Source organism: Echinops telfairi, unplaced genomic scaffold, assembly GCF_000313985.2.
Source record: "Echinops telfairi isolate 266 unplaced genomic scaffold, ASM31398v2 ScPeMD7_1;HRSCAF=3_0, whole genome shotgun sequence".
NCBI lineage: Eukaryota > Metazoa > Chordata > Mammalia > Afrosoricida > Tenrecidae > Echinops > Echinops telfairi.
The window spans coordinates 65,400,250-65,409,575 of record NW_022103896.1 but is presented as its reverse complement, the minus strand read 5'-3'; positions in this window follow the sequence as shown (position 1 = coordinate 65,409,575).

The window sequence follows — 9,326 nt, the reverse complement described above, 5'->3', positions numbered from 1 at the left end:
AAAAAAAAAAAAAAAAAAGGGGTCAGTAGCAGATATCCTTGGTGATAGAAATGAAAATGGACATTGTACCATAGAATTTCACAAGATCAATGGCCTATTCCTTGTAAATAGATTTGTTTCTTCCAACAACATAAACGAGTGACTATACATGTTAATCTCACAGGGCAGAATACAGAGGAATCAAATTGACTACATCTGTGAAAAGAGAAAATGAAGAAACTGAGTACTGTCAATTAGAATAAGGTCAGAGTCTGACTGTGGAACAAACCACTAATTGCATGCAAGTTCAAGTTGAAACTGAAGAAAGTGAAAACAAATTCACAAGGGCCAAAGTACAACCGTGAGTATTTAGAGACCATCTCAATAATAGATTGGATGCACTGAATAATGACTGAAGACCAGACACATTTTGAAATGACACCAAGGACATCACATACGAAGAAAACAAAAGATCATGAACAAGACAGGAAAGAACAAAAAGACCAAAGTGGATGTCAGAATAGAATTTGACATTTGTTCTTGGACATAGAGTAAAGTGAATGGAAGAAATGACAAATTAAAAGCTGAACAGAAGATTTCAAAGGGCATCTGAAGGCAAAGCAAAATAGTATAATGAAATGTTAAAGATCTAGAGTTAGAAAAAAGAAAATGAAACAAAATGGTACACATGATCCTTAAGTTCTTAAGTTGAAAGAACTGAAGACAAATTCAAGCTGTGAGTTGTATATCGAAAGATTCTACCAGCAAATTATTGAGTGACACAGGAAGTATCAAAAGAAGATGGGAGGAATGCACAGAATCACTGTATCAAAAAGTATTGGTTGATATTCAACCATTTTAGGAGGTAGCCTATGACCAAGAATTATTGGTATGGAAGGAAGAAGTCCAAGCTCCACTGGAGACATTGGCAAAAAAGGAGGCTTTGGCAGAAAAAGCAAGGATCTAAGAATTGATGGAATACATTGAAATATCGCAACAAATAGATGTATCACTGGAGGTATTCACTGATCTATGCCAATGATTTTGAAAGCTAGCTTCCTAGCCAAATGACTGGAAGAGACTTGTGTTTGTATTCTTTCCAAAGAAAGAAAATTGTTAGCCTAGTTTCTCCCAAAAAACTGAGTGCCATTGAGTCGATGCTAACTCATAGTGATACTATAGGACAAGGTGGAGCTGGTCCAGCAAGTTTTTGAGACTGTAACTGTTAAGGGGAGTAGCAAGCCTCATTTTTCTCACAAGGAGTTGGCTGGTAGTTTCGAACTGCTGACTTGTGGATCACAGCCCAATGCCCAGCTAATGTCTGATATATAATCTTGGACCAGCCGAGGCTTACTCACTTCTATAACTGTGAGCCATTTCTTAATATAACTGTATTTCTATAGACATATAAGTGTCACTGTTTCTGCTTCTCTAGACCTGGTGGAGTACTGATACAGTGGTAGACCACATCCCTGAGGACATTTCCCTCATATTGCACTCCATCCTAACCTTTTTACAACTATTTGGCTACTCATAGTAAATACCATATTGGAGTTGAGTACACTGTGTTAGCTCACATCATGGGGGATTATTAGGCTTTATCTGCTAACCCACTGAGAATTCTGTCCAAGCCAAGTTGACACAGAACCTAATTAGCACACCCTCCAAGAAAACAAAAGGACTATTCTTGGAGAAGCTCAGAGATCAACGAAATTTTTGAAAGCAATACCAGTTAGTAGCTATGTCTCAGTTTCAAAACCATGTTTTGAAAGTGTCTCAAAGTGTGAAGACATGGCCACTACCTCGATTTCTGAAGGTGGTGGGCCAAGTGGATGGAACTAAATGCCAAATTTGAGGAACCAGGAACCAGAAGAAGGGGGCCCATAATTCAGAGAGTGGGCTGCACCATTGCCAGAAGCCTGGAGAACAGAGTTGCCATGGGCTGAGAGATTGGGGTTAACACTTCAGTGGACCAGGTACTGGGGCCACCCAAAGCTGAAGGGGTGGGGTTCCCATACCAGTTGGTATAGAAGATAGAACCTCTCCACAAGCAATGGGGCCTCCATCGAGAATCTGGAGATGATAGTTGTTGATGTAGAGAGTCTGGAGGGTGGAATTGGCCAGATGATGTAGGAGAACTGAGAGTTATTTTAAAGTAATTTTTAAGCCTTGATAGCAAATGCAATTTATTCTTGGTTTTATATATATATCTAATATCCATGTTCTTTCCCCCCAATATCTCTCATTTGTAATGAAAATGTTTTCCCCGTGTTTGTTCCACTCTTGTGCTTTGAAGACAGGTAATTTGTATTCTAGGTTTCACAGGTCCATTGTTGGAAAGGAATTTTGTCTCAGGACAGAATATACCCTAAATATCACCAATATTTTACTTAGATGATTTGTAAAATAAGATCTTTCATTAATGGCTCTAATCACATAGGTGTCTTAACTTTGGGTATGAGGTGATAGAGTCTGTGTGTTTTATATGTTGGAAGGCTTGGATTTTCAGGTGGGCTTTTCTGGATTGAATTGTACCCCCTCAAAACGTGCATTGTAAATCCTAATCCCTGTTCTTGTGCATGTAATTCCATATGGAAATAGGGTTCTTTATGTTAATGAGGCCATAATCTGTGTGGGATATGTTTTAAACCAACTATCTTTGAAATATAAAATGACAAAAGGAACAAGATGACATCAGAGTCCACAGATGGATGTAATAACACCGAATATCAATGGACTGAACTCAGGCATTAAAAGGCAAAGTCTAACAGACTGACTCAGAAAACATAACCCATGGATCTGCTTACCGGAGACACATCTCAAGCTTGCAGACAAACACAGGTTGAGAATTGAAGGATGGAGAAAACTATACCAAGCAAATGGCAATTCAAAAAAAGGAGGGGGTGTGGTCTTAATCTCTGACAAAATTGATCTCAAGATACAGACCATAACAAGAGATAAGGAGGGGTACTATATAAGGCTCAAGGAATAGCAGACCAAGAACCAGTGAGCATAATAAATATATACGCCCCCAATGAGAGTCCTGAGAAATCTGTAAATCAAACACTCCAAAAACTGAAAAAAGAAATCACAGCCTCAACAATTGTAACTGGTGACTTTAATACACCACTCTATCAGGGTCTGATACCTTTCTGTCTTTGCAATTTCTTTGGCAGAATCTCTGATGCATCACATTCTGGTTTAATGTTGGTTCAATAATAAAACCTTTGTTTCTCCTCTAATATATGTTTAGGGTTTCTGGCTTAGGAGTAGATTTCATTAATAATTATATGGTATTTTCCACTGCAAGTACATAGGAAATGTGGCACAGCTCTAATTCTATGCAGTCTATATTGGAGGATGGGTAAAATGCCCAAGTGTTGCTCAGATGGATGCAGACTTCATAGAATGCTACTACCCAAGACCTTCTCTATGAGAACCGTATTTTGTAAATTGTTTGGTTATACCTGCTTCCACAGGACTATGGTTATCTCATGATACTTCTTCAGGTAATAGTTCAGTCAGAAAATGATGGTTAGGTCCTTCTCACAGAAGTTCAAAGTGAATTGATACAAAAGTGAATTCCTTATTTTCTGCTTATGTTGAATTTAACTATACATATTCTTAGTTCTTACTCTTTTGGTAACAAATTCAAACTTGCTTTTCATTGAAAGCAAAGTTTTAAAACAAGTCTTCTATTTTTATATTTTAATGTAGTCATTTGTAACCTCTTTTAAAATGAGAAACTTTGGTAATTTTTAATAGATTGAATGGCATTCCTCCATCCCCGCCCCACTAACACGGAAGCAATTTGAGTTAGACATAAAATAAACAAGTAAAATTACTTATTGGAAATTAATTATTAGGATTTTCTTCATTTGATTCATTATGGGATTACATGGCACTCAACATACTGAAGTTTATTGAATTATGAGAGAACAGCCTCAATAGTCTTGAAGTGCGTACATCTTGAAGGGTGAAAGGTAACTGATATAAAGTATTATGATTACGAATCTTTATACAAAGGTAGACAAACACTCAACTGCTGACCCTGTTATTTTCAGAGAAAACTAGAGAAGCATTACATTGGAAAACACAAGAGTATATTCAATGGCAATTCAGATTCAATACAGAGGGTGATGAAAATGTTGAAATCATTTCAACAGAATTTGTATCTGTCTTTGCTTATTATTCTATCCAATTTGAATGTGAAGCTTGAATTATAAAGAGTATAATTTGCATGGTTGTAAAAATTCCTGGAACACATTTGAATTTTGAATAATATCAACTAAAGTAGGTTGTATAAAAGCAGAAGCCCTCAGTGCCTGTAAAAATAAGCAAATTTATTAGTTTTCAAATCGAAGAGTAAAAATTTTCAATGGTATCTAAAAATTGAATTTGGTTGTCAAGGTTTCCTCATTGAGTCTCAAAAGAAATATTTAGAAAAATTTATACTTGGCATACTTAACAATCCTAAATCAACTCTGATTTTCTGCACTTTTTCTGTAATTTGTTAGCGTGTAAAAGTATTTATTGTATACTTTAAGAACAATCAACATGTTTCTAGACTTTGAAAGGAGCAAGTAGGTTATGAGGCCAATGGGAGGAAAGAGACCAGCTTGTGGTTCAATATTAGTATATAAATATTAATGACTTCAATCATCCTCAGGATGTCAAGAACTGAAGAAGTATTTGGAAATATTTTTAAAATGTATCCTGTTGTGTAGATTCCAGGGTGAAACTCTTTAAACTGTTGATGAAAAACAGGCAAACACACTCTCCTCATCTGACCCATGTTACAGCATAGATTGCATGCTTTATTGAAGCATAAGAGACTACTTTTGGGGTTACCTGCTTGCTCCTACTTTTCCTTTCTGGGAATTGCACTACTATTCAGGGAAGACTCTGGATGACCTTGTCTGCAATAGATAGTCCTGTCTATACATCCAATTGAAGTAATATTAGATATTTTACCTAAGCTGGATCACTAAAGTCTGCATTCTAGGACTTACCGAATTATAAAAGAGTGACCAGAAAATGAAGAGTTGTTGAGACCGAGTTTTATAAACAGATGAGCTCTTGAGAGAAGGCCAATAAACTTGTTTTTGTTTGTCAAAACCATTTTATTGGGAGCTAATACAGATACCATGCCATTCCATAGTTCCATCACATCAAACAGTATTGTATCATTGCTAGCACAATCAGTTTCAAAACATTTTCTTGCTACTTGAACTCCTTGATATCAACTCCCCTTTGCCTCCACACCTTCCCCACCACACCCGCTAGGAACCCTTATTTTACTTGATGTCTCTAGAGATTCATCAATTCATCATTTTACTGGGTCTCATATACTGAAAACAGAAAAACATTTAACAAAGATTTGAGGACAAAATACATCAGAGATAAACCCCAGTATGAAACACAAACACACAGAGAGAGAGAGAGAGAGAGATTACTGAAAACCAGATCAGGCCCAAAGTGTATCAGAGAGAGGATCAAGTGACAAGGTTTTAACTGTTCAAGTCAGGTTTATCATTTTGATCTCCTATAGCCATCTCTCCAATACTCTCTGTTTGGTAACCAGTTTCTTCCCCTCATTTACGTTTAGAGGAAAATTATTGGAGGCCCATTTCCTGTGTAGATTTTGCAAATAAGTCTTGGACTTCCATTGTCATCCATAACCTTCTGCAAACCAGAATCTTACAATTTAAGCTCTGATACTGTGGCAGTTACAACCTCTGTCAATTTAAGCAAAGGGCTGGCGTCTAGCTGTCAATCACGTCATATTCAATGAGGCCTCTGTGTGGGCATGGCCTTCTCCTGAGGATTCTGGGAACAATGGCCTTCCTCCCTGGAGGCAGGACACAGGCTCCCCCTGTTACACATTCCTGTTGACAATTCACATGGAGACAGAGCCAGAGTCCTGGAGCTGGAGGAGCCACGTGGAGACCATTGCCAGTGCTGAGATGCTTCCACCACCACTGGATCTACAGTACTTTCCATCCAGTGGCCTGCGATCTTCCTGCATTCGGCATCATTTCATGTCTGTGTGAGTCTAAAGAGGAATTTATGGACTAGTATCAGACATATGGGGTAATATTAGACTTATGGACTTGATCTGCACTTGGCTGGGATGTTTCTTAATATATAATTGCTCTTTGATATAAAGCTCTTTCTTACACATAATGAGTGCCAATGAATTTGTTTCTCTAGTCAACCCAGACTAACACAGATATTATTCTGTCCTTTGACTTTGGATTATATAAATTACAGTCCTTAAGTCATGGACTTTGGTATACTTCTTCGATGTGGACTTAGTTGACATTTCACTTAGATGGTTGCTTGTTGGGAAACAAGTCTTTCAGCTCTCAGATGCTATTCTAACTGATAGCCAGGTACCACACAATTTCTTCACCACATTTTGGTCTGATGCATCTTTGAAGCAACCTTCTGTTATGAACTGAAGTATGTCTCGTATCCCAAATTGTGCATTGAAATTCTAAGCCTATACATTTGTGGTGGTGCAATATGTTATTCATTGAGCTACTAACCCCAAGGTCTGTAGTTCAAACCTACCAGCCACTCCTCAGGAGAAAGATCAGGCTGTCTGCTCCTGTCTCAGGAGCCCTATGGAGCAGTTCAGCTCTGTGGTATAGGGTTGCTATGAGTCAGAATTGACTTGATGGCATTGGGATATTGTCAATGTCATCCCATTTGGAAATACAGTTTCCTTTGTTATATTAATGAGACTATATCAGTGTAGGGTGAGTCCTAAAAATGCATTACATCTGAGCTATATAAAGAAGAGATGATTAGACATAGAAACAAGTACAACCAAGGGCATTGGGTAGATCGATTACCACGTGAAGATTACCAAGGAACCATTTCATGCTGGGCCTGTGGAAGCTAAAGAGTCAAGGATCTTCCCTCAGAGTTGACAGATAAGATAGATCAATATTATATAGATAATAGATAGAACGCGAGTCTTGTTCTATAGTCAGTGCTTTGAATTTGAACTTATAGCATTCTGAACTATTAGAAAATAAATTAATGTGTGTGTCTTTTTTCATAGCCACTCACTCGCTTGTCTATTTTTATGACAGGAGAATTAGGTAACTAAGGCATCACCCTAAACGATCTCTTCTCTGTTTTCAAGAGCTATTCAGAAATCCTTATAATAATTGTTTGTCTTAAACTTTCCAGTCCTTATATACCTTACAGAATAAATTTGTTCTATACACTAAAAGAACCTAAAGATTAAGCAGTGAAAAAAAATCTGATTTCTCTCATTTTGTAAATAGGAAGCAATTATTCAAATATTTTTTGCAATTCAACACGAGATATGTTTTCCCAGCTTGGGGAGAATTGGTTGCAGAGCAAAAGAAAAGACAATGTTCTATGATCAACTTGGTTTGAATAGAAGGGGCTTATAACTGCAGAAACACAACGAGAGGACACGACACAGTAACGATTATATAGAAACTCGCACTCACTGCCATCGCATTCATTCTGACTCATAGAGACCCTACAGGAAAGATTAGACCTGGCCTCTAGTGTCTTTTTCCCCCTTGGAGCAGCTGGTGGTTTTGAACAGCTGATCTTGTGGTTAGCAGCCAAATGAGTAACAAGTATGCCATCAGGGTTCCAGGATTACCAAGATAGGGGTGAATAATTCAACAGTACAAGAATTCACGGCCTAGCATTCGCATTTATGGACTAGTATCGGACATATGGGCTAATATTGGACTTATGGACTTGACCTGGACTGGGCTGGGATGTTTCTTAAATTTATACTTCAAAATCCAGATTATTATTTATGCTGAAAAATCATACAAAGTGCCATAAATTTAATTTTAAAGTCATAAGAAACCTTGGAGATTATCCGGTTAAATTCCCTCATTATCCTTTAAATGAGGGAAATAGGCTCAAAGAATCTAAGAAAAAAATTTTTTTAGCTACTGATTTATTCCATACATTTATTTCATTTATTTACAGGTTATGGTCAATGCCAACTCATAAAATGTCAATTATGAATAATCAAGGCATAATAATGCAAATGCAAAATAGAGTCAACAAGCACAAACACACACGTCACAAGAGTCATCAGATCTTGTTTCAAAGAATGGTAACTAACTTTTTTTCCCCCTGAAAACACTGGCCAAACCAAATACTAGAACACCTCTGCTTATCAGTGTTATGATCACAAATAATGTTTCTAAAAATGTTTTTTTCACTGAAACTGCTTTGAAAGACACATTTCCCCAAAATTCAGCCTGCTTTTAGGTTTACTATCAGGTTTTCACTATATAGAAACAGTTCAATCCAGAACATGTTCCAATTATAAGCTGTTTCAATACTGAAAGTTAAAAAAAAGTATTTACAAAATTAGTTTAAAAGAATTATTGCACACTTAATAATTCTGGTGTTTTTCCAAGTCTTAACCTTCCACATACTTGCTCTATCATTTTAGGGTTCATCATTTGTCTGCCTCTTAATTTTAAGATTTTTCAAGTAACACCTCAGTAGATCATGTTTATATTTAAGAATCACTTAATATAAGAAGAAAAACTAGCAGTACGTGAGCACCTTGAGACCTAATAAGTGGAAGCAGGTCACAAGTTGAATCCAGTGTCCTCTTGCTGGTTGGGCACATCTCTGTGGGAACCTTTTTATTTTACCCTTGATTAGGGAAGAGTCCCATCTCTTGTGGATCCTGGAGATGCCTATGTTGCCCAGCAATTCAAGGGCAAGATTAGCAGAGCTCCAGAAAAAAGAGTTCTGTTCCCCAAACCACAAGGAGAGGAACTGACCATAAAGAAGTTCACTATCAGGATCTATCCGTTTAGAGTGCCTACCACTTTTCTCGAGGCACGTGGAAAGCAGACAGAGCTGACGACAAGGTCAGCACTTGACCATAGTACAGTAGCGGCCAGTGGCTTTGGCTTGTTAGGTAAGCTGTGGTCCCATGGAAGAATTACTTGGGTACTGGTGGGATGGCTATCTGAAGAACAACATCACCTTGCTGGTCCAGTAGAGCCTGGATCAAGCTGTACTTCTTTAAAGACTAGGAAGTCCCAGGTGAAGGCTAGGGCATCAACGTCAATTTGGTACCTTTTTTTATAAGCATTTTTTATAACTTTGAGCATTCATTGCTTTTTTCAGCCATTGTTGCCAATTTGGGGACAAGAGAGGGTACACACATGGTTAATATTTCCTGCAATTTTGTCACTTGACTTTTAATTTACAACAGTTACTTTTCCCAAAAGCTTCCTTTTTCACTTTACCATGCTCTTCTGCTTGCAGTTTTCGCCATCAGGTTCAAGCTCAGGGAGCAATGTCCATCTCCA